Below are 26,913 nucleotides of genomic sequence, written 5' to 3'. Positions count from 1 at the left end.
TACTACTACTACTACTACTAATAATAATAATAATAATAATAACAACTCTGCTGAAGGGAGCACATTAGGCATGTCATACAGATACACACTCAGTTTTCAAGTGTAAGACCAGGGAAATGGAACTCTGCCTTTCTTGCCACAGACTCCATATGAGTCAATGCTCCTTCATATACTCCTTACTTTACTTCTGTACATCTATATTTATTACTTTGTCTTAAATGCATGTTTGCATTTGTAATTAGATTGTAACTACAGTACATGTCCTCACATTGTACGCATACCTTGTAGCTGTGAATGTGGAAGAATTCATGTAATTATATAGGCTGTATGGACAAACTGTTCCTCTCTGTATCCCTGACCCTAACCTTAACCTTCTGACTTAACCCGTGATCAAGTCAAACACATTACCCCACTCTAACAGACTCACTCCTAAATCTAATCGAAAATCAACCCTAACCCTTCATGTAAGTACACAAGAAAAGCAGCAATGTGAAGCTGTATTAAAATTGCACACCACTTGTCTGGAATTCCACTGGACTTATATATTAAATTGCTGTATAATTAAATAGACATAATTACATACATAAATGTCTGCTTAATATAAAGTGTGACTAGAAAAGGTTTAAGAACTGTTCTACATTTATAAGAGAGTATGTCCCCTATGGCTGGGATCTCACATTTTTAAAGAAAAAGAAAACTTTCCCCCACTGAAAAAAGCATTCCACATTGGTGTGGAAATGCTGGTGCTTTTAAATTTTTAAATTGATGATTTAATGTAAAGTTTTGATTGACAAATGAAGGCACGTCTATCCAAATTATAAAACAGTGTGGTTGGTTGTGTGGTCTTTCAGGACAGCCTCAATGATCCTGGCCACATTCCCCCATTCACATTTCCTTCCCTGTCTCAGGATACTGACTATGTGCTCTATAAGCAGTGAGGACTTATGGGAGATTGGTGTCAGCAAAGTATTACAGATGGCCACCCCATCACCAGCACATTACTGTCTGAACAAGCATCGCTGTCAACAATAGAAAATACCAGGTTGTGAGATTGAACCATGGACGCTGTTTCTCAAAGCAAATGGACATTCACACTCACCATGGTACTGTCAATGGGGAAAATGCCTGATTTGTGTCCTTACCATGAAGGAAATTACTATTTTCCCTCATCCATTCAGTAAACGACCTTAGCACATGCATGTCCATGGTCCTCACTGCAGAATGGGGAGTTAGTAATGTCCCTGTCATCTACATGTTTTTACCTTCTGAGTATGAGTGAATAAAGTTGCTCCCCTCTATAACAACAATCTGTTTAGCTGAACACTACAGGCGGCATTGTCACAGTGAATGAATCCCCCATGTGAGAGCAGATAATCACAGCTGAAACAAACAAAACAGTGATGTTTTCCCTGAAAGAATGTAATCAAAATGACATAATGCAAAATAATGATTAATAGCAACAAAAGCTGAGGATGGAGTAAGTAAAGTGATATTAATAGCAGAAGTAGATGCTGTTAGCGTAGTAGCTGCAGTAGAATTAGAAGGAGTAGTAGTAACTGCAATGGTAGTTGTGGTTGCATCTGTAGTTGTACACAGCCATTGCTGTTATGTTAGCGGATGAACGAGAGGAGAAAGAATGATAGTGGCAGTAGTATAACAGTTGTATGAAAAGGAATGGTAGTAGCAGAAGTACTACTGGAAAGGAGTTTTGATGATGATAGAATATACACATGTTCTAGCCCCATACCACAACATACCACCACCACCTTACACAGAAAAAAGTTTTTTGGTTATTTTCCTAGAGCTGAAACTGAGAGTTGTTATGACCTCTTTGGAGAATAGCTTTGATTTACCACTTTGTGCACATTCACAAAAGACAAAATGAAGAAGTTACAAAACAAAATCCAGAACAAAATTACAGTGGTGCCCTGATGCTGAAGCACCAGGGACTTGCATATGGTGCATTTCACTGCCATTTTCACCAAAATCTTCCTACAATATCAGCCAGTGTTCATGGAATTAAACCAGTGCAGCTCTCGTGCAGTAGGGTTCTGCCCCAGCATTTCCCTACTACTCTCAGAACCCGCTTCTTCCCAATGCTCCCACTGCATGCAAAGAGCCCTTCCTAAAGCAACAGCAATCCAATATTACTCTGGAATTTGATAACTTGTCTACAATGTGCACAATTTTTCTACAGACAGACAATTTCTTTCATCCACCCCACTGCTTTTCAGTTCAAAAAGAGACTGTTCAAATTAGCTCAAATGAACCACTGCCATTCTTCCTTCTGTTGTGGTCATATTTTGAAGGCAAAGAGGAATATGAGAAAGTCCTGTTTACAGGACTGTTTACATTTCTTTTTGGTGTTTTACTCTACAATGGCCACACCAGTGACATCTGAGCTGAGGTCAGCAGCAGTGGACAGCAAACCTTTTTTATGTGTCACAGAAAATTATCACCTCACTCAAAGCAAAGTTGCCTCCTCAGCGCCTTGGGATAGAGCACTTGAAAGTACAATCAATAGGGTCTCAATCACTGACAATGAAGCAGAAAAAGGTGACCTTTCTCTTTTGAGGATCCAGACATCAACACCTCTAGGAAACACAAAGTCTATGCTCATACACTACAAAATGGATGTGCAGATATCCTATATATCCAGATATTTAACTTGGGATACCAATTATGATTTCTATCCATGCTTACTCAGTATCATGTATTAATGTCAAAACGTTACCTGTTTGTATTCTTGTTTGCTCAATGATCTTACATCCTAATGGCTGTTTTGCTTACTACAATGCTAATTAAGATTTTGACCCCTACCCCTGCATAGTCTATGCTAAATTCCGTTATTTCCACGCATCAAACACAGAGATATGGTTTTGATATGATAACAATCTGGAGTCAAGACTTTGAAGGCCTCCTGGAAGCATCAAACCAAACATTCTTTCATGTGGTGAAAAAATTCCCCATTCAGACACTGTACAAATGAGAAATTCATGTTCAAATTTTTTTTTCAAAATGCCTAGACTGAATCCACTTATATCTCATCTTCATTACATAAGTGGAAATATGGGTATCCTGACAACATGATTGATTTTAAGGTTGAAATCTTGAATATTTTAAGCTTCAAAGACAGTGAGAAAGTTACTGTACCACTGGACAGTAATGCTAATTAGGCTGCAACACACACACACACACACACACACACACACACACACACACACACACAGTGAAATAAGGTCAGGCCTAATGTATCTTTAAAGACACATTCAAAGACTTGATTGGAATGCTCCCTACTCTCGAAGGCCTGGAATTAATAAATAGTATTATGTAAAGTAAAAACAGACAAAGAATCTACTCAAGTTAGAGCAGACATGTAGATACAGTGACATTTATAGTCCAATGGCACATATATTCTCAATGAATCAGTAAATAACCACTTGCAATATGTCTGCCATTAAGAAGAATGATATCAAGATGAAACATCTGAGTAAGCTGAATTTTTTAAAATGATGACAGTGGGATTTTTGACAGATATATCTGAGCTATTTTGACCATTAAATGTTGTTTTGTAAAGCCTCTTCAAAGGGGATCCTAGTTGTGAAACTAGTTCCTAGCATACTGAATATGACATAGTATGATAAAATACTGTTTATGTTTTTACCAGTTAAATATATGATTTCAATGGTCATGTTTTTCACTGCACAGCTGTCATTGGTCTGCATGGTGGCATCCTGGCAAACCCTCAATGAGACAGAGCTACACTGAAGGCCAGTGGGACTGAGTGTGTATCCCTCTGTACAGCTCCACACACACACACACACGCACGCAGACACACACACATATGTTCGTACACCTCAGTAACAGCCTGGCTTGTTTCTCCATTAGTATTCCAGTGCTGGTCCACAATATGTCTGCAGAGCCGTATTTTCGATTCTCAGGGCCTGGTGATCTGTCTCCAGTCTGTTTGGGGAATACCTCTGGAAAATGCATGCTATAGACAGTGTATATAAAGGGGAGGGGGAGGGGGGAGGGTTACTGTGCTACTATTACTGTGATATGGCTGTGCTGCAGGAAAGAGGGGGAGGGTCTTCACCCTGGTAAGGGCTATCTTTATCTAGATATTTATCTAGATATTTAGATGCTCTTCCTCAATTTTGCATTGCAAATAAGTTATTCATTTTTCAGTAACAAATGTTAAGTAACTGCAGGGAAATGCTGAAATTCTGAGAATCAGAAGGGATGGAGTCCAAACAGAACCCTCTACACACTTGTATTAATGTTCAATGCTTTCCTCAGACAGATTAGTTACAAATCATGTCAGTTGCAGAGATTTCTTTGCCTTATTTGTTCCCATGGAAGAATCCAGGAAAAAGCTTAAGTCACTGTTGGAAAGGAAACACAGAGGGATTCTGTGCAATATGAAACCCCAGAATGACCACTGAATTGAGCATTATGTTCTCCAATATTTAGCTAGCAGCATCCAGAGGTCAGGAATTTGAATGCCCTTTCTATGCAAGGCTTTTTTTTTTTACAGCAACACTAGTTCAATTTCATCATCTCATAGCTATACTGTCCCAGAAGCTTCCAGTGAACTGCTGTGCTTAATTTAAAAAAAGGTCAGCTGCAGCACAATGACATTATGCAGTACATTGTTTCTCCTTTAAAAAGGTCCATGCCAGTCAGAGCAATACCTGAGACTTGATGCCAGTTAATACGGAATGATGACTGTGCTGAGCAGCTCACTCAAGATTGCTGCTCTGTTGGCACATTCATTTCGTGCCCATAACGTCACAGCCTGTGCTGTGAGGTGACCACACTACCAGCCACGCATTAGAGAAAAATGGATTCGTTAAATCATTCCCTTCTGCTTTTAAGATGATATCTCTATTCATAATGACAACTTTTTTTCAAATAATACATCATATGTAGCGTAAATAAATAAACAACAAATACCTATATTGAAGCATGTTTTGTTCACACATAAAACTTAAATTGCATCCATTTCATGCTGAAAAATAAATTGGTGTTTAAATTTTGATTGACAAAACAAAAACAAAAATGGTCTTGTAAATTTCAAAGGAGCAAGGTAGGTCATGATGATGAATTATGGATTGACTGACCCTTTGCTTTCTAACTGACGTGTTGTGGAAAATAGCTAAGTAACTTTTGTATTGAACAAATTGACATGTGATTCAATACAACTGACTAACTACTGTTGTCGTTTGCACACACACAAAACTTAAAAGCAATACTAAATACTGCTCTACATTAGCAGATCTTGTACAATATCATCATATCCTTGAAAAAACGCCAGCTTCACTCACCTTGGCTTCATTTTAAATAGCAACAAACTCTGTATCATGCCTGTGTGTGCTTTAGAAATATTACAAACCCTTATTTTTACACCTTCTTATCAATTACACATGTACACTCTCTTACACTATCAATTTGCAGCAGAAACATTCATCAGCATTCAACCAGAAGAAACTGAATCACTTTCACAGCAATGTGACATAAATTATACAATTATGGACTGTGTGACAGACATTAATACTCACGGCCAAATGGGCAATGTAAATGTGTTCACAGTTGAAGCTGCAAAAGACCAAAAAAATTAATGTAGTTAATACAGAGATAAAAAGGACAAAAGTGTTACACTGTTAACACAAAAATATCACAAAAAGCACAGAGCTACTCTCTTAGGAAACCTAATTTTAAATGATATGTAACATCTTTACAGAAATTGTACCCTCCATGTGTGTATTTACAGTTAATTATTAAATGTGCTGATATGGAACACAAATTTGGGATTGGAAAATATACATCTTATCTAACCTAATTTTACCTTATCTTACCTAAACCCAATCCATCATTAATTGAAATTCAAGCCTCAACACATTCCTCACACTATCCTCAACACAACAGACCAAACACCTCACACTATAGCAAATGACCCTAAAGCCAAACTAAGACTAAACCTCAAACTACTAAATGGCTGAACTACAAAGCCATTTTCCCACTGTGGGATGTTGGCCATTTTCGGCAAATGACACAGCCCATTTTGTACTGGGGCGGCAGGGCTCAGCCACCTACAACATACTCCTCGCTGACTGAACTACTTGGGACCCCTTTGCCTCCCTCTGTCTTTGGCTGTCTGTCTATCTACAAAACATCAAGAGAATTCATGTGTCAAGCCTATTTTGTGGTTCATTTTAATTGACAGTAAGATATTCATCATGTTCAAATCAACTTAATTGTAAGATACTGTAGAGAATTCAGAATAGGGAAATAGAATATGTGAATTGAATATAATTTGATTAATTTATTAACTGATATATATATATATATACATATATATATGGCTCTGCTGTTTGAGCATCCCTCCTCCAGCAGCTGTTGTGTTGGTTCTGATAGGAGCAGAGTATTTGGAAGCAGATTTGTAATCGGATGAGTGTTGTAATGAAACTCTGATGCAAGCTTTTAATTCTGCCGATTAGAGCTAATCTTTTGCGCATAATTAAATTAAGCGAAAACGACTTCTGGGTGGTGTGGCTTGGAGCCCCTGCTCTGCTGGTACTCCAGGTGAGATGGTAATCTTACTCTGCGTCTGCCCTTTCCTGTACCCCCAGATCACACTGGGACCAGGAGGGCAGGGGTTTGTGGGGGGGCCTGGTGGTTCACTGACAATCGATGGGGTGACATTCATTTTCTTTCTTTCAGTATAAGCCACTCTTGTAGCTTATTATTGTTTCTTTGTTTCTTTCTTCTTTATAGCTTATTCTCATTGGTCTTACATTGTTAAAAACTTGGGCCATTATTGATGACTCAGCATAAGCCATAACACTGAAACTTGATATTACATTATGAAAATGTGATAATATATGCAATGAAAACAATCAGGACAATCCCTACCAGGTTAATTATTCTAATGTTGACAGTATCTAGACAAAAACACTTATTCAAGTACAGCAAATCTGTCACAGGGCAGAGCTGTTCAAGTCCACCAGAATGACCACAGAGATAATCAACATGTCGGCACAGTGCTGATGTTGTGTGGGGAGTGAGGCCGTACGCCTCACTTACTCTGGCCCTGCTGGGAAAAATATCACGGACCGATGTCAGCTCAGTAACAGAATGAATCTGAGCACATTGACCAACCCCATGTTTTGCAAACCCATTACTGTTTGGTGTTATAATTCACCATGACATCAGTGTTTTACAATGTAAGAGACAATGTGGGAATGTGGTCATAATGACACCGATAGAACCCCAAGCTGATAGTCTATCCAATAGTGATAAGCCTTCATGTGCTGGTTAAGTATGCTCAGTGTAACAGATCCATGCAACACCATAAACTGGCTAGTCCCTTTTAACCACAGAACCAGAATGGCAGTCCTGCTCCATGTCACCATTACACACACAAGAGGCTAAAGCTGATCAAGTGTCATGACTTTTAGTTGAATTTTAATAACAAACATCTGCGCGATGTTGACGATAAAACAAAAAATCAAAATGTATTACAAAATAATAAGATCAGTTAAGTTGCTCATGCATACTAAATCAAAAATCAATACGTTACGCTATTCGGTTTCCTTACATAACTATATCATTTAATGGATACAAATTTCATTAATTTCAGCACGGAAATCTGATGCCCCATACATTGTCCTTTCAGTTGGCCAGCTGATTCACCCCTCTCACAGTGTAATGAGCATCAATCCTTCCAGTAGTTACAAATGTAACAGAGCTGCTACACATTTGGAACTATGGTCCACACAGGCAAACCAAGAGTTATGATAGGCTCACCAAGGCAAGGCAAGAACTCTCATCCGGCTAATTCTGTTCACTGAGCCCACTTTCAGTTCAGGAGGAGTTTTTGGATTATGACAATTTTGGGACACCCCTGCTGTCCCTGTATGGGCCCTGCTGAGATATAGCATGAGTTACACAGAGGCACGCCAATGTGACCATGCTATCACAGCATACTTTTTTAGAAAATGTCCGCCAGATATTTTAAAACACTTTTCAGTTGACAATTCAATGGCTGAGAAAATGCTTAAGTTCAAGTCTGCTTCTTGCTGCCATTTAAAAAAAAATCTCCATAGTTTTATTGGTTGTGTCACAAAAAGCAGTCAACAGGAAAAGCTAACCCATTTTTTTTTCCTGCAGGAAATGTGAGAGCTCAGGGCTTCTGTCTTATTCATGACTCTTCTCTCTGTTTGTCACTGTACCTTCCGAATGACACCTTTCCCCCAGCATGCTCCCCCCTTCCATTCCTGCCATGGTGTCAGCCCGCGTCCCGAGGCACCTGCAGGGTTTTGGTGACTTTGCCCAACACTGAGAGAATAGCTCTGAGTGGAGTTCACTGTGAAATATGAGGCCCCAAAGCCCTGCTAAGCCTGTGTCACACAGAAGGGAGGTGATTGAAGATATCACCTGCTAAAGTGCCATAGTCACTTTTACGGTTGCCAGTGGCGCTCAGGAAAGGTGTAAAAACAGTGTCATCTAATTTACCTCCTGAGAGTGAAGGACCTCTGAATGTACATGTGTTCCAAATACCTCAGGTTATGGAGCAACAGAGGACATTACACAATTATCTGTGCCATGACCCCACAAACATGTCCATACCTATGAAATGAGCTCCACCTTAATGTCCATCAGATTCATATTATTGGTACTACTTTCATTAAGTAGGATTCCTAATTAGGAATTAAATACAGCTTTTATAAGCACTTCACAACACCTTCATGGGCAATACATCAATATTCATAAGCAGCTACACAAAGACACTGTCATAAGATGATCCTATGATATTCCTTGTAGCTTTTATTGAAACTATTCTCTTGTAGCTCAGTCACTAAATTACTAAACCTAGTGTTGTGGTACTGAAATTACATTACATTATTGACATTTAGCAATAGCACTTATCCAGAGTGAATTACATAGGTTACAATTTTACATATTATCCATTTATACAGCTGGACACCTACTGAGGCAATTTTAGCTTAAGTACCTGGCTCAAGGGGAAACAGTAGTGCCCTGGCAGGAAGTCTTTTTGTTTACAAGCCCCACTCATTACCACTATGCCAAGTATGAACATAAAATTAATTATATGATAAAAGTTATAAATAACATATACATATATTTAACATAGAGTATATTCTGTGCAACAGCAGCTCCTTAAAAATACGAAAACAAAAAATCTTTGGTTCCCTTAATTAATTAGTTTGACCTGTGCAACTTCTTTTTGCCCTTGCCTAGTCTATAATCCTGTATACATGTGGTTTAGTGACAGCTTGGGGAGGTAGAGACCAAATATAAAAAGCACATCAAAAACAGGATAACATTATGACAGGAGAGGTGGACATGAAAAGGAGATCTGGTGAAGGAGAGGTCAAGCCGGGGAGAATGCTAGAAACTGCAGATGCTACAATTTGTAGTATTACTATGCTTGTAAACACAGGTGCTGCTAATTCTTTAGGGACTACATGGAAATGGCTATTCGGAATATTCATTAAAATCCCCTCTGAAAAATCAGACTGTGTGTGAAGTGATTTTACCGGCTCACTCTGTGGATTTAAAAGTACTCAAGAAGTCATTCCAACAAGGTCACTGTGCAGTGGCTGCAGTGGTTTCTGAATTATTGATCCCCTCTAGATTTCAAATGCATTGTGGGAAGCCTGTTCCCCCACTGCATGCTTCCCAGGCCATGTACGATGAAAGAGAATCACTTGACCAAACCGAGAGCAAGGTGTGCTCCAATTTTTCATCTCCATACGGCTGACCCAGCCCTCATGAGTTCTGCGCTCAAGGCACAAAGAATTGATTACAAATGATGTTGTGGGGGAGGCAAAGCTGCCCAGTAAAGTGGGCTTTGTGTGAATTTGTGATTCAGGGTCATGTTTCATCCTCCTGGAGTATAACACAGAGGGAGAGGAAAGGAATGCTTCCTTTGAGCTCCTGCAGCAGTGCTGCATTGCAGGGGTTTAATGTGCAGATATGAGGCGAGTGAGCACTGAGCGCGCTCACACAGCCCGGCCAACCTGCTGTGCACACACTACACTGTACTCACACATACGCATTTGCATACACACATGCATATGCATGCATGCACAGGCTCTCTGTCTCTCTCTCTCTCTGACACACACACAAACACACACACACATGCACACACGCACACACACCAGTCTTGCTATAGGTATACCACTGCCACTTTTATGCAAATAGTCATCTCCTGAAGCATAAAATGTGAGAGATCTGTTCAATGAAACCAAGGGCAATGTGTGGGCATGGATCAGACAGGAGCTTTAAGGGAGGATGATAACAATGTTCGGCAGAAATCAGTGAGGACATTAAGTGGAAGTCTTGTAGGGATGCATAGTGCCATCTGAGGCTGACAGCAAGGAAGCTGAGATGATGTTCATGTAATATTGGTGGAGTTAACTGTCTTTTAGGGTTATGCAGTAAGGTGGGGGAGGTCTTTCAGGTAGTACATGTTAAAATAAAATAGATTGTTTCCACATTCTGGTTTATGGAGAATATTGAGTTATCATAGCTTTGGCAAGATATACTGCCACTAAATATACTATTCAGAATATTGCAGTATGTGCTGAAAGTGTCAGTTCATAGTGTAAATGTGCACACTACACTGTGATTAACATAAAAGCTCTGCTCTAGGTCTTTGAGACTAGCTATAGCATTTAGTCTACGGTTATTAAATTGAACATTAAAAAAGGAGTATTTGAATAATAAAACAACTTATTGACAAATTCAAAAAATACACGTGCGCATTCACAGCATCTTATGTCACAGGCCACCGATTGCTTTACTGCATTGATACTGCTATATCAGTACCCCAAACAGACTTCACAGTAACTTCTGTGAGCTTCATGTCCATCTGTGACTAGCGTGGGCGGGACACCAGTCTGGGGAGTGGGGGGAGATTTCCGTTGTGGCAGATTGCTTACAGTGGGGTGTCTGTCACGGTCAGCAGAAAGAATCCTCTCTATCAATTCTCCTCTCAAATGCAGAATGTGCAGGGCAGAGGGCAAAAAGAAGAAGAAAGTGTATGAATGAGGACATTCTTGTAGCACTTTGGGCAAGCTGATTTACAAAAAAAACAGTGTAGCAAAGCATTTCCTTTCTCTCACTCGTTTTACACTCTCATCCAAAATTGAGGTTATTGACATCCACATCCCCATGGTAAAGAGATATAACACATAGACTACTGACATATACTGTAAATAACACATATACTACTGACAGACTTGGAAAAGACTTGATCCTATTGCTTTTGAAAATTATATTTTTCAGAAAGCAACAAGAGAAAGAATTTCATACTGGGGTGGCTGGGAGACTTCATGTTTTCTTTTTCATGGGTGCAGAAAACACAGTCTCCTCATGTAGCTGGAAAAATGGAGATAAGATTTCACTGTAATCTTGCCTGGGCCTCCACACCAGCTGAGTATGGGGCAAATAGCCATACCTGCTCAAATTTACTGTAGTGAGTGACGTGGTTCCCTCTGAAGCCCTATGTAGAATGATGAGTCATCCTGGACCAATCACCCCCACTGTCCCCCCACCACCACTTCCCTCCAGCTCCATCATACTTTCATACTGGAAAATATCCCAGCTTACAAAGGGGCAGGGTTAGGATTTTGGGTTTTGTGGGTTATCTGACATATGGATCAGTATTAATATGAGGTGTGACCTTAACTGAGGGCAGATGGGGCTCATTGGGCTAAAATGAGGATGTAACAGTGCATACAAATCTGACATGACCAGATCTCTCAAGTGACAGGTTGATTTGGGGAATAGAGAATTCTGTGATAATGGAGATTGCCTTGTTTTAACTGGAGGGTCATGATTGCATGTGCCTCTTTAACAGAACAGGACCTGAAACAGGTGAGATTCAAACCATCAGTTCTAGAGATGGTAGGAATTTAATACAGATAGAAAACAACGGCCTTTATTAAACACAGTGTTCCAAAATGGTTGTGGAGGCTCAGGAGTAAAATCAATCAAGTACTAGGTAACGTGTTTTCAAATTACAAAATGCACATGTCCCTTGGGGTGCATTCGACAATGAAAATTCTGCTTATTCAGTATTTGTTTGATCTGAAAACAAAACACTGTTACCCAATGTTTGAGCATGGAAAATACATGGTAAGCATCTCATTTAAGACCTCCCTGTCATTAATAGAAAAAAAAAAAAAACATTGCAAACTATCTGACATCTATTAGCCCCTAAAGTCCATTGACAGATGAACTGATGGAGTGAAGGATAAAGGCTTTTTTCAGACTTTTCAGCCAATGACTGAGGTCCTGTTGAAATTGGATCCCCTATCTGTGGACTGATCTTTCTACTTGAGAATACTTTAAGTGAAGCTCAGACCACAGACTGGCTGTGCTTTGTAATCCATTAGTGGGAGGTGGATAAGAGGACGTTGTGTCATCACTGAGGGCTGCTAAATACTTTACAGATAATCTCATCTCTTTTCCTCTGCTACTGAGAGTGAAAGCTAGTGTGTGTGTGTGTGTGTGTGTGTGTGTGTGTGTGGTCATTTCAGTTTTCAACAACTGTTGGCTGGATATGTTCAAAATTAACATATGAATTAAATATCATGCTCCATTTCAAGAAATGTGAAGTCAAAAATTTAGGGTGAATGACTGATCACTTGTCCCAAAGGACCTCTCATGATGTGGGAATATTTTAAGGGGAACTGAAAACTGTTGAAAGTGAGCTGAATCATTGCAGCCCGGCCAACTGAACTATTCATCACCGAAAACCATTGTATTCCAACAACAGTAGTGGCATAACAGGGGATGGTACGAGTGATAGTGCAATCTCCACAATACAAAAGTATTGATTCTTTTTCTTTGAAAGATTGAGGGCATTAAGACTCATTTAGGCTTTCAATCCCACAAGCCACAGTGGAATCAGGGAATTTACAGCCAGTCCAGCTGGGGAAGACAGTGTCCAGCAACCCTCTAATGAACATTCCTCCTTTTTTGGAAGAGAGAAACGTCAGGCATTTTTTGAGAGGACCTTTGTCATTTTATTACATGTCTTGTCTCTAGCTGTGATTATATTCATTGACCTGAGAGTTTTATGATAATTACCTGGGAGATCAATAAAGGGATAACTGAAATAAAGGGAGTCATTTTCGATTACAACCTAAATGACGGCATGACCTCTGAATGATCTGAATGCAGGGAGGTCAAGAGGAAGGTGAGCACATTGGATTTTGCACACTCACTGATGATCAAAATCCAAGCTCATCTACATAATTTTCACCCTGATTAATAATCATCACCGACTTTGTGTTCTTTTCATATGATTGTTTCATGGCCTTGTGCTTTTATTTTTCTTTGATACAGAAAAATGTGATATTACTGCCCTGATCTTAAAGTGACAGGCTACTCTCATCAAAATCTCTGTCGGTTTAATAATGGCAGGGAAATAAGTTAAGAATCCTCATTCATCACACTGCAGAAACATCTATGATTCTAAAGTGTAAGCCTTACATTAAGAATGAAGCACAAATCAATATATAGAAATACGTGTTTCTTTCACAGAAGTTGTCCAGGTGTATCTCCAGATCCTGAAATCTACTATTGGTAAGAAAGAGATCTAAATGAACATCTAAAGATCTGAAGATCTAAATTTCAACACCTGAGACACTCAGAACATACTGTACTAAACTACAGATTCTATATGTATGCTGCACCCAGCCTGGTAGTCTTAGTGAGAGATGGGAATATAAAGCACTCTTCATCAGATCATATTTCATCAGTTCCTGCTGACTGTAGAATGAGATGGCAGGTTTGCGGGTTTGCTATGTGCTACACTACTTCTTGGTGTAGTGTGCCCCTTAACTTTGTACCATAACTTAGGCACTTCTTGAGGTTTTCTACTTCAATTACTGCAATGACCCCCTAGACTGACTCCAACGTCATTTGAAGAATCAGTTTAACTTCATACGGTCACAAAATAAAGGGATCAACATACCATTTTGCTCTTTCATCCTTATATTCTACCTCATCCTTGTTTCTTCCTGTCCTTTGTGTCTATTTTCCTAATACATTACATCTCTGCTAATCTTCCAGTATCTCTAATTCCTTTAATTATCATTGGTATATACTGCAGTCACCCAATAGCAACATTCATATATATATGAATATACATATTTAATGTTATTGCCAGCAGAAAAGGCATACCAGAAAACCATTGCTGTTGCACTTGACATCTAGCTGTTCTGCTAGGAAACTAACCTAGTAATCAAAAGATTTACAATATTGCTAATATAGGAATATTATCTAAATGGAAAGAAACATTTTCTGTAACTGTTTATATAAAAGCAGCATTTTCCTGCATGTTAACACATGACAGCTGGTACGGTCAGAACATAGGTCTTAGTTCTTAATATAAAACACTCAGATGATCATATTTAATCAGGTTCTATTGAAGTGTAGAACTGTGGTTGCAGGTGTGCAAATCTGCCAAGCTTGCAATTTGCAGTCAATGGCAGTTATACCAGCCCATCATCTTTGTTAAAAAGGAACACAAGCTCACCAAGCTAGCTGGCCAAAAAGGTTGAAAATCCCTTGTTAGCTAGCCATCTATGTCCTTAGCTTCGAGCTAACTGACAAGGTTGACAACTGATCTAGCTAACCTGCTATTTGGATTGCAGACATGGTTGAAAACAGACTGAGTTGCTAACTTACTAATTAGTTTTATTTTTAGACAGTTAGCTACTGGGATTATTCACCCCTAGTCACTACTAGGATTGCTCATTTGATAGACAGCAATTAATGTTAACTTACAAATCAGGTTGAAAATGGAATGAGCTTCTCATCAGCTATCTTATGTAGTTAGAAAATTAGTTTTGGAATAGACAGAGCTTGGTAGCTAGATAATAATGTTTCTAGATTGCTAATAACATGGACTGGTCAATGAACTGGTTTTGCTAGTTAATCACACTAGCTAACATGCTAACAAAACTGAATATTCACTGAACTTGCTAACAGGCTTCTGTGCCCATACCCATAATGGTCAACATAATTAAGAGTGTAATGAGATCCAATTCAGGTTGTATGCTTAGCAAAAGCCATTATCCAAAAATGTACATAATTTATCTAAATCTGGATGTTTATCTAATTGGATTTATCTCTGGCTCACATGCCCTGCTTCTAACTACCACACCATGCTGTGTTTTTCTGGAGTTGTTTCAAGACGTCCCATTGATAATAAACCACACACTTTCTTTCATTGGCATTGGTATTGCTAGGCAGTCTCCTCTCATCATTAATAACCCCTGTACTGTGCTTGAAAGGAGGGGAAAATATATGATTTCAAGAATACATTACAATGAATACATGCATACAAACTCCACTTTACTGGAAAACATTAACATTCTAACCTTTGACACAGCATATAGAAACAGCTGCAATTGAAAAACTGACACTACTTTGTGTCACTGAGGTTCAAGTGGTTAGGTGCACCTTAGTCATGAGCTGAGATTCTTGTGGAGATTCTGTCAAATCACAATGATAACTAACACCTCACTAGGACACATAGGGGCAGCCCTTGGATTCATCCATATTGACTGTACTGTATGTTCTTCCCCTGATTGGGGCACAGCTGTTTGAACAGGGCACTTGGCGTGAGTTGCTTTTGAAATATCCAGCTGTATATATGGATAATATGTAAAAATAAAAACAGTGCAAGTCACCCTGGATTAGAGTGTCTATTACACAAGTAAGTAAATAATGTTATTTAATGAATTTGATGGCCTATCTATTGAAGATGTCACTTTCAATGTTGTCTACTGCCACTTAATACATTAAAGCAGACTTGTTCGAAAATCAGAGCTGGTATGCCGAGAACAGCATGATTATTGATGTCAATTATAGGGATAGGAAGTGGTGCTATTAGGTCACACCTTTTTCTTTCCTTAATTTCAGCTGCTTTATATAATACAAGCAGCTTCACTATCTTGGATGTGTGTGTGTGTGTGTGAGTGAGAGAGAGAGAGAGGGAGGGAGAGAGAGAGAAAGGGATTGTGTATACAATTGTATATTCTCTGAAAAGAGTGAGTAGGAGGAGATGATGAGCTGAGGGTAGATGACGCAGTTGTTCAGGGGAAAAGATGTGGTAAGATGCATCCTGGAGACTGTGTGACAGAGAGCTGTAAGAATGGGCTCCCTGTCCCCACAGTGCAGCTCTTCTGCAGTGTCTTTCTAACCCAATCGAAGGTCACATAAAGTAGGCCAGCCAAACATACGGCCCAGATGTTCTCTCTCTCTCTTGCTTTCTCTCTATTTCTCTTTCCCTCTGTCTCTCTCTCTTTTTTCTCTTTCCATCCCACTCTCACACACAGAAGAGCATCGGTCTCTCCCTCTTGATGGTGCCTGAAATAGCTTGCCTGTCTTGAGCCGGGTGGGGAGAGTGTCTGGGTGGGGTGCCGGGAGAGAGGCGGAGCCAGGATTCACAGCCTAATCTGTTCACCCTGAACTTCAGAAAGCCAGGTGTTCCACACAACAGATCTAGGTTAGTTTGACTGAATACCAGGGAAGAGACCTGCCAAGAGGAATGCAAGGATTCAGTGACTGATTAAACGAGTCTGCCTTGGTTCCACTCCATGCTTTGCCTCATTTTTTTTTCAAGTGCTTTTGAACATAAGTAAATGGAGGAAAGCAACTTTGCTGTCTTGTTTGTAAATTCAAGTGCCATCATTATAAAATCTCATACTTTTAAATGCTTAACAAAGTCTAAATTGTAAGCTATACAAATACACAAAACAAATATAAAAAATATATACAAATATATATACAAATATACAAAACAAAGTCCAAGTTAAAAAGTTACCGTGCAACTTCTCAAGTTTGAACAGACACATAACATATTAATTGATAAATTAATAATTGTATTTAAATGCCGAAGTGCAAATGATATCCTCAATGCAGCCTCCTTGTTTGTGATAGATATCAGTCTTCTTAAATAAATATATTTACTGCACAATAGGATACAAGCAGAAAAAAGCAAAAAGAAACAAGCAACAACAATGATGGGATGTCAAAAGACGCTGTGCTCTTTTATAATCTTTAAAGGGTTTTTGGAAAGATGAACAGATACAATATTCATAACCTCCCTTTGACGTTGTTAAAGTCTCTAAATGTTTCTGAACAGAGTGGGAAGTGAAAAGCAGAACTAGCCCCATAACAGAGAACTTGAAAATTCTCAGAAGCTCAATATGCTACAGATGACCCAACTGCTTCAGTGCAGCATCTGGTCAAGGTTTTGACCCAAGAAATTAAGCAGGATCAGGATCTGGTTTGTAATGGGTTAGGGATTGGGTATTCCTTTTCAGGTACTGACCTTAGATCATCAATTGTCCTCTGTTCCCTTAGGTCATTGCCTGGTTGCTTTTCCTAAAAGTGTCTCCCTCAGTCGATTGTGATCAGGTATAGCTTGGTGCTAAACAGGCCTTATGATTCCTGAATGAATCAGCACACCAAATGGGGCACCATGTGTGCATGTGACATAGCCATAATTCCCACTGGTGGCTACATTTGTTTAAAAATAATACAATCAAATAATCAGCATTCAGCATGATACGCTTGAAGGGAACCCAGCAGGATCACACTCTACATGACAATTCCACCTGTTTTTATTCCTTCCAGTCTGATCCGTTGGAAAGATTGGATTCAATCCAGATAGAATTAAGAATAGGACCTTACCTTAAACTTAGATATCGCATGTGCTCAGACATTATTCCAAGTTCTGTAGTATAATGAAGATGAAATAATGAGAGAACACCATGGAAGGGGACTGGTTATTTGTAGATGTGGACAAGGCCAGAAAGTAAAATTAAACTGGAATATTCAAATATCGATGTCAGTAAATAAGGAGCTGTCTCAATTCATTGATTTTACAGCAGAGATTCCACATGCCTTGCTGTAATGAGTAAGGAACTCAGGGTTCTACAATGTGACACAGAGCGAGTGAATGCAATGTAAGACAAGGAAATGCCCTTTCCAAACCTCCCAGAAGCACTGAAATCAGTTGCAGAATATGAATCACTACAGTCAGCAAATGTGATTATCTAAGTCATTATGGTATGTCTGTATTGGCTGGATTGATTCCAACAGATTAAGACTGTGAAATCACTGTGGGAGACAACACACTGTAAGCCATTTGGAAACTGTTATGGTAATGTTTTCACTATGACATAAAAAAGATTCAGGTGTGCATCAGTAGCACATTGCTGCATATCACAATCATGGTATATTTAGTCTTGCAAATCAGATATAGTATGTCTCTGTGGACAGATCTGTCTAATGTACGGAATTCTCTCCTGTTCATGTTGTGGTTTTGTCATTTCTAAAACTAAAATTCCAGATATTTCATTGTTTCATGTTTGTTTGTGCATGCCTATTATGTTCTGAAAGGAGACAATGTCATACTTTTTCAGATGTTTTTGTTCAATATCAGTTGTCCTTCATTTCTTTTTTGGCTCATGTCCACAGCAGGCTGAGGTCATGCAAAGGGACCTGAAAAGAGCTGAGGAAACACAGCACTTGCTTTTGAGACCAACCGGAGACAGTGTCCTTAGAGAGCTTGGCTGCCCAAATTGGTTGAACAGGAGCTGTTGGCTGACAGCCCTTGGGAGCACTCCCTCTGGCAGCTTCGCTTATTTCATCCACCTTTTCTTTTTGTTTGTTTCCCAATCAAAGCATTTTCCTTCCATCACCCTACCACTGCCCTGCATCCTGCTATGAGCTGTCAGCTGCTGCAGTCGTTTGAACCAAAGGACATTTTCCAGCCTTTTAAAATCTTAAATAAGGAACTACCCAAGAGCCTTGTTACAGAAAAATGGAAAAGTAACAGAAAAATGGGAGCTATTAGTTTACCACCATTCAGATGCAGCAATCATGTGTGAAGTTCCTCATTTTGGGAGCTAGAATATCCATCCTAGATCAATCCATACCCAGCATCAGTCCTAACCCTAACCCTAACCCTGTTATGCCACTGGGAAACTATTTGACTGGGGAACTTGAGTTGCCATGCCTAGCAACACCCATTTTCCAGACAGGCGAGTTTTTCACTGGGAATGGACATCAGTGCAGATGTCCATACCCTCCATTCCGCTTCCACTGTGGGACTTACAGTGAGGAAAATGCACTGCCCTAGCGCCCCTGCACAAGTACAGAGGTTGTTGTGAGTTGAGTCTCCTAAATGGCAAGGATATAAAGGTGTGTTTCAGGTCAAGCCATCAGTGATGAATCACTTGGTATATGAAGAATATGAGGAAACTGTCTGTTGGTAAATGGTCAATAGTCATGGACACAGTGAAAGACAGACATGATGCAACATGGCTCAAGGCCCCACATAGAGCAACCTGTACATTACACATTTGATTTCTTTGTTCTCAGTTTTGTCACATTGGGGAATAATATTGATCAGTGGAGTCCAAATTTTTGCCTGGCCTTCAGGGAAGAGGAAAATATGTAAAAAGACTGGAAAGAGTGGCCATTTTCTCTGAATTCTGTAAAAGATAGGATACAAACTCAGAACCTGTTTTCAAACCAAATAATTTGTTTGTACTTTCTACAAAATCCCAGCAAATTCTTTGTGCTCTTTAGACTCTACAGTTACAATGTAAACAAGAATAAATTACAGTGAACAAAAACATCCTGTTCGTGACATTCTAGAGGAGTAAATGTCAGAAGAAGGAAAGAGTGTCTGGGATGTGAAATATGAAAATGGAGCTCCTCTGAGTGCTCTATATATTAAACAAGGGAGGGTGGACTGCAGTGCTGTCTTTGAGCTGCAGTGATAGAGCCGAAGTGGAGCAGTGCTGACTAGGTGACAGTGTGGGTCAAACAACTTTTCCACTGTGCAGGAGGGGGATGGGTGTTTGAAATGACAGGATAGAGAATCTTGATGAGGATGGTACACCTGCTCAGCACTGACCCTTTGCTATGCTTTCACATTCAGCCTGTGCTGATCTGAAAACAAACCTGCAGCTCCAGGACAGGGGTCCGGTGCTGCACACTAATTCTCCCCTTAAAATTCAAACAAAGCGTGCAAGCCTCCAGAGGTTTTCTGTGCTCTCCCCAAAGCTATCTGCCCTGCAGGAAAAAAGCATCACAACCGCAGATTCTCTGATGCACAGAGTGCACACCACAAGTGCATCTGATTGCATAACGTGCTCCCACAGTGCTCAAGTTTTTTTCCCCTCTTCACAACTCAGGGTGTTCAAAAATTAAAAATGGATCTTAAAAGGAGACAGACCACCTACATCACCCCAAAAAGCCTAAAGAAGCCAACAAACCTATAGAGCCATGTGTATGGACATATAGTATATCTGGATACCATGACATTTATTTATTTTAGATGCAAAAGGATTTATTTTGAGGTAAAAAAAAAAAAAAACAGAACACACATGCGGTCACATTATAAAAAAAAACATAAGTTATATATATCTATATATAATATAGCAAAATATACTGCAGATTTAGATGGATGGTGAGCTCAACTTATGACATGCTTCACTTGTCACTTATAAAGCCTATGTAGTCATTCAATGCAGGAACCAAAACAGCGGATTGATAAAATTGCTTCAAAACGAGAGAATGCTGCATCTTAGTAATTGTTGCAACAACAATTGTTACAATTATTACAACAGCAAGCAATCAATGTAAAAGTGTAGGTGCGCTGTCTCATTTGCCAAAATGTACCTCACCAAAAGACTATAATGTCCTTTTTCACATAGGAGCAAAATTCATCCTGGTACAAAATGATTCAAATTTAGTAGGCAAGCAAACAGCCCCCTCTTCTTTTCTTCCTCTCTCTCTCTCTCTCTCTCTCTCTCTCTCTGTCTCTCTCTCTCTCTCTCCTCCTGCTGTACTCTGCAGAATGGCACAGCATGGGCTTTGCGGAGAGCCTTACCCCCACCCCCATCGCATGGGCCATCCCCTAGCTCCTCCTCCAGCCCCTCCCCCTGGGTTAGTTATGCAGTACACTGCAGCACTCTGAGTCTGGGCTGCAGCCCTGTCCCTCTCTGCCTCTGCATCATGGCTCGGAGCACAGGCTTGGCTGTAGAACATTAATGGGAAGCTACAGTACTCCACGCTTCCCTGGGTGCTGTGCCGCAGCCGCCCATACATGCTGTGCTGCTCTCAAAACGCTGCCAGGGAGGTGCTAAACAGCCTCATCAAGGAATCTAACAGCTCAGCACAGGCAGGCCAATTTACTGCCATGACCAGCATTACATTGTCATAATATACTGCTTTTAATAGCTCTGTAAATAAGCTTTATTTTGTCTCAACATCGTGTGTAAATAATGGATCCAGATTTGTATACACAGCTGTAAACACATATTAATCACATTGGTAGCATAGGCTCATTCATTTTGCCACTGTGCAAGTTTATGTTATTTCATCATCATGTTAATAGAGTATGTTACGTGCAGTATATTGCAGGGATATCTGCTGCTCTGCAGCGTACACCAATCATTCGTACACAGTGTTAAGTGAGCAAATGCTGCTTTCAATTAAGATCTACCCACTGAAATTCCATGCAAATCCAGTACAAAATGGGACTGTATTTATAGTTGGCTTCAATTTTCAATCTTCAATTTTTTTCTGGTTTAACATATCTCTTTTTACCATAACCCTACTTGGCAACATCATTCTATGTATTCTCAAAATTAATAATGAATATGTTTCAATGGGTTGGAAATCTCTGTTGCCATCAGTGTCAAATTCCATCATGATTTTAACTGAGGCCAAGGATATGCATCTTCGTTATGGTCCATAAATTTGTTATCCATAAATCATTGGATGATTTTGATCAAGGGAAAAACAATGCTACAATATGCCCAGACAGCAGTCCTCCCCACAGATGCACTTAAAAAAAAGAAATCTCAAAAACACAGTAGGGGCTGTCATTAGCCTGACATTAAAAGAGTTGCATTTGTACAGAGCAATAAGACTTCTCAGTGTGCAGCCTGCTGGCTCCATCGGTTGTAAATGTTATGTGGAAACTCTCATCAGGACAGGAGGACAAACCTGCCTGATACATCAATCTGACATCCAATAGATGACTGATTCATTGACAGTTCCTTGCTACACTCTGTTTCCAGTCAACCATTAAACACTTTCTTTTTCAAATGAAGGACACCATATCTATGGCTAATAATTCACTTCCAGTGATACCAAAATCTTTATGCCCATAAATGATTATATTCCTTTTCAAAGCCAGAATAATGACATAATTCACCACTTTCAAGTTTGCACTGATAATATGAAAAAATAAATCCTGTTCAAACTCACAATATTTTACTGAAATGAATATCTTTTTATAATCCAACTGAGTGGTCCACCTTTTAAAATGAAATTTTAGATTAACGAATTTAGATTAACGAATTTATAAATTAATGAATTTGAGATTAACGTTAAACGAATTGTTTTAGGTGCCTTGTAAAGCTGTTTTTGTGAATGTGTGAAGTTTAATTTTGTTTACACAAAGCCTTTAAAGTCAAGCAGTAAGAAATGATAAAACCCATTATGTCTGTTTCATACTCTCTACCCTTTAGAGATAGCATATTTCAGAAAAAATAAAAAGATAAATAATAACAACATGTTTTCCCTGCACAACACTGCCAAAAACCAAAACCATGGAAGTCTGAGAGTTTTAGGGAGCTTTCACATCAGGGATCCGGGCCTGGATCTGAGTACACTTGACCCCAAAGTCCAGTTCTTTTGATTAGTGTGAACACTGTGTACCGTACCCGGGCATGGATCAACAAACCAGCTTCATGGACTTCCACTTTCATTTTCAAGAAATGTGGCTCAAAAAAAATCAACAAAGATGATTTTTGTGCAAACAAACTGGGTACACTGTGTTCACTGAAGTGCCATGATATATTTGTCTTCCATTTGGCTCTTGTCACAAAATGGCTTCATTAGACATGCCAGGGGGTAGAGTTTCTCATTTGTGTTTTTACATCCACACCTCCTTCAATGAGTGATTCTTTATTATCAGAATGCATAATCTGTGCTTTATCATTACCTTTTATTCCCATGATGTAGAGTCAAATGGAATCAAATGAGAATGAGTTTGAAAGCCAGTCTATGTCGGAATTTTAGAACAGCACACCCAATAATGAAAAACAACATGATTCAATTTCACGATCCATCAAGCAGGCTGCCTTCCTCAAAGACATACATCTCTCAGACCATGGGGGTTGGGATTGTCATGGGATGGGGCTCCCTTTTGTAGCTTTCTATGGTAGAACTTGGTGCTTCACATGCTCCTCTTTTTCCTGTCCATAAAACACCCATGAAACAACAAAATGAATATTTTCCTGCATTCTTCACAAAATTTTGCCATTTGACCTAGTCAAATCATTGCTGAAGTAGTGGCTACCCTTTTAGAAAGAACCACCAAAAAAACAACACCTTTGCCCACAATAACAATGGAGTAATTGCCTCACAGCCTCCTGGGTTATTATGTGGATGCCCCCCACATTATTCTAAAAGCATACTTCTGTTATACTAGGTTAGAAAACCCTCCATTGTCCCCTATTCTCTACCAAGGCCCATGTACCCCATGCCCTGCTACAGTGATTTAGCAGAAAAGGCTTCAGAGCAGTTATATTTTACAATAATCTCACTCACAGAGGGCCTGACCATCATTTCCAGTGACCTCCTCTCTGCGGATGAATGCCAATGCATGTGGCCAGACAACTCTCCCCTCCTAAACTAAATGCTTCTTCATGTCCCGTCCTCGACCATTATGCTTGAGATTAATGAAGAGCTGATTTACCTGCCTGCTTTACAACAAACACCGATATTTCACTTTAATTATAACTAAGATGAATCGATTTGCTGTCAACATTCCAATGCTGACTGCAAACTTCAGTGTCTGCAAGATGCATCAAATCTTTAGGAAAAATTACACTAATGAAATGAAAGAAAAAGCACCTATAAATGCCAGGACTGTTGAACATGCAGGAATTTTTGAAGATTACATAATTAAAACCTCAGCCAAGTTATTCAGGAAGACAACTGAAATTTGATGTGATTGGAAATCAGCATGGACAGTATCTCATTAGAGCTGAGAGATGTTAGCTATTTATGTGGTGTATAAGTGTGTTGAAATTATGATAGACCTGGTGACTTTGACTATATAAGTTCCCCTTTAACCTTTGGGCCCAACAAATATAGATTCCAGAGACCAGCTACCAAAGTGTTAAGAGTGCAGAACATGACCTTCATGATCCTGTTGTTATGGGCTGAGGTTTAAAACTGAAGTGTTTCAGTTTCCTCATCCTAGCAGCAGATGTTGGATTTCCAAGGGTGTTGGACCAATGATATGTTTGCATTGTCATACATGACTGCCAAAACAAATCTGTCACCTCCCACTTCATAATGTGCCTGCCTTCATCTGCTATTCTCTCTCCACTCTTAAATGGACCATCTGTACTGCACCAGAACTCACTCATTGTAATGAAAATGGAGAATGCACAAATGTGTGGTTGTACAAATGTACAATTGCATTTATAAATTTCATTCCTCACACCAGTTTTCACACACTTGCCATGACTATGAATGAAGAGACTTGAAAGGAAACAATTTGTTGAAGGCATTTACAAACATACAGTTACATCAGATTGGTTACTATCATTTTGTTATGTATTTATATGATGTTAATCTGCAGTTTTTGAAGATCTCCATGACCTTGCAATGCAGGGTTTTTGTTCACTTTTCTAACTGTTATGTAACTTGAAGTTTCAATAAACTTAAACCTAACCACTACCATTAAAACTGGGCCATCATGACAAATGGCTACAGCAAAATAGCTGACATAGCCCTGACTAGCCTCCTGAGTGCCACTGCTGAACAATTTCATATGCACATATCTGCAAAACAATCCAAATCTATTGAAGAAATAACAGAGCAGGCTCCACATCTCACATTGGCACACACACCACCCCACTCACCCTTTCCTATTAGCTGAATTATCTCCATACATCCAAACTGAAAAATAAATAAATAAATACACCCAGGATCATTGTCTGCCCTCATTACAATGATGCAACACATCCAACATGATTCTTTATGTATGGAAGTGGAAGATGCAGACTAAGGTAGCCCTTAGAGTGGATCTGGAAACTACAATGACCACAATTATACAGAGGACAGTACCATCCAGCCGAAGTGTCAAGAAAATGCATCTTACCGTATGTAAAGACAGTCCTCCTGAGGGAAAAAGCAAATAATAATAGGACCCCTACAGGGACTTTAGGACAAGTTTCAAAGACTCTTGAAAGAGAAAAAGGCTTCTTGCACTTCAGGAAAATTCAGTACTTTTTTCTAACCCTTCCAGAAGCAGAAGATAAGCCTCTTCTCTTGCTTAATCCCAGGTATATGACTGTCTTTCTTTCTGCCCTGTCACACATGCACTCACTCCAAAGCATACACCCTGGGTCTGAACTGTTACATTGATTAGATCAGCAGAATAAAAGCACACATACTGTATGCACTCACATGCACTGCAGTTTTTCCTTCCCACCAGCCCCTCTGGTATTTCACTGCTGTATTTCCCGGCACTGCAACCTCATTGGTTGCGCTGCTGTTCAATAAAAAAGTCCTCGTTTCTAATTGGGAGGGGTTTCTGTTTCATGCCAGATCACAGATTTCTACGCTGGTTCTTCCCTGTCCCCGACTCCATCTTTTTTATTTTTTTTTTTTTTTCAGTCTAAGTGCTTATGGTGAGGATTGCTGAGCTCTGCAAATTGTACCCACGGCAAAGAGGAGAAGGGGAGGGGTGGCAGTAGGGAGGAGGGAGGAGAGAGCAGCAAGAGAGAGCGTAAGAGAGAGAGCCGATCAATTGAACGGCCGTGCAATCGCAGAGCGCGGTGCAATGCAGGGGCTCGGGGGGATGTGGAGGCAGGCAGCCCTGTACGGATCTCCTCCACTGGGCTGCGCCCTGTCTCTGCAGCAGCGGTGTGCAGCGAGCTGTGGGAATGAGAGCTCTGCGACTGCGCACACTTTCAGTCAGCTGCGATTGTGCTGCAGCCAGTACAGCCGGGTACAGACCGCAGGTATAAAACATGCCGAAGCTGCAGATCTCCCCCGGGGAACTTCCTGCCTTCACACTGCTTGCAGATAATGCATTTCACTTCATGAATTAGTAAAGATGCCTTCAGGAGGAAGCTCAATTGGTAAAATACAAACTAAAGTAAGACACCCAGCCAGTGGCAGTAGTCCAGTTTGTATTAGCAATCCTACAATATCACCATTGAGGTCAAAAACATGATCTGTCTTCAATTGATAAACATTACGCAGGAATGTATGGATAATAGATATAGATATATGCATAAATAAGTGGCCATCTTTTCACCTGACAGGAAATGGGGCATGAGCCACCTACACGGTGCTAACTGTGCTCCTACCATTTGGCACCTCAGTTGCAATCAGTGTCCAGCTGTTTCTAACACTGCAGTTTGACAGCAATACATGTCATCTTCACCTTCCCAGAGCAGCTGTGAACTGTCATTTCACTAGGGTCTGTGGTGTCATTGTGTCATTCCATGGTAGGTTCAGTGAATCCTTAAAAAGAGTTGCTGTTGTCATGATGATGAAGAGACACTTATACAATGATTGATGGCCGAATGAGATTCAGGGATCTGTGTTGTAGATCAAGGAATTTTCCATTGTGCATGTGTGTGCATGCATGTGTGTGTATGCATATCTGCACACATATGCACACACGCGCGCACACACACACACACACACAGACCCACCCACACACTCACAGACACACACACACACACACACACACACACACACACACACACACACACACACACACACACACACACACACTGTGTATTT

General features: G+C 39.9%; 1 protein-coding gene across 4 annotated transcripts in view; it reads right to left on the bottom strand.

The window, feature by feature from the left end:
- Positions 1-25,754, bottom strand: part of LOC118779166 (synaptotagmin-2-like) — a 51,467-nt gene extending 25,713 nt beyond the window's left edge. For 2 of the 4 annotated variants that reach the window (XM_036531118.1, XM_036531122.1), the window contains exons 1-2: positions 25,256-25,511; positions 5,562-5,598 (exon numbers count right to left, since the gene is read on the bottom strand). The gene's annotated coding sequence lies outside the window, so the exon portion shown is untranslated. Of the gene's footprint in view, positions 1-5,561; positions 5,599-25,255; positions 25,512-25,563 lie in introns of those variants that run through there. The other 2 variants (XM_036531120.1, XM_036531121.1) reach the window with 2 other exon arrangements.
- Between the last annotated feature and the right edge of the window lie 1,159 nt (positions 25,755-26,913).

The sequence above is a fragment of the Megalops cyprinoides genome, chromosome 6 (genome assembly GCF_013368585.1).
Source record: "Megalops cyprinoides isolate fMegCyp1 chromosome 6, fMegCyp1.pri, whole genome shotgun sequence".
NCBI lineage: Eukaryota > Metazoa > Chordata > Actinopteri > Elopiformes > Megalopidae > Megalops > Megalops cyprinoides.
This window is presented reverse-complemented; position numbering and strand designations above follow the sequence as displayed.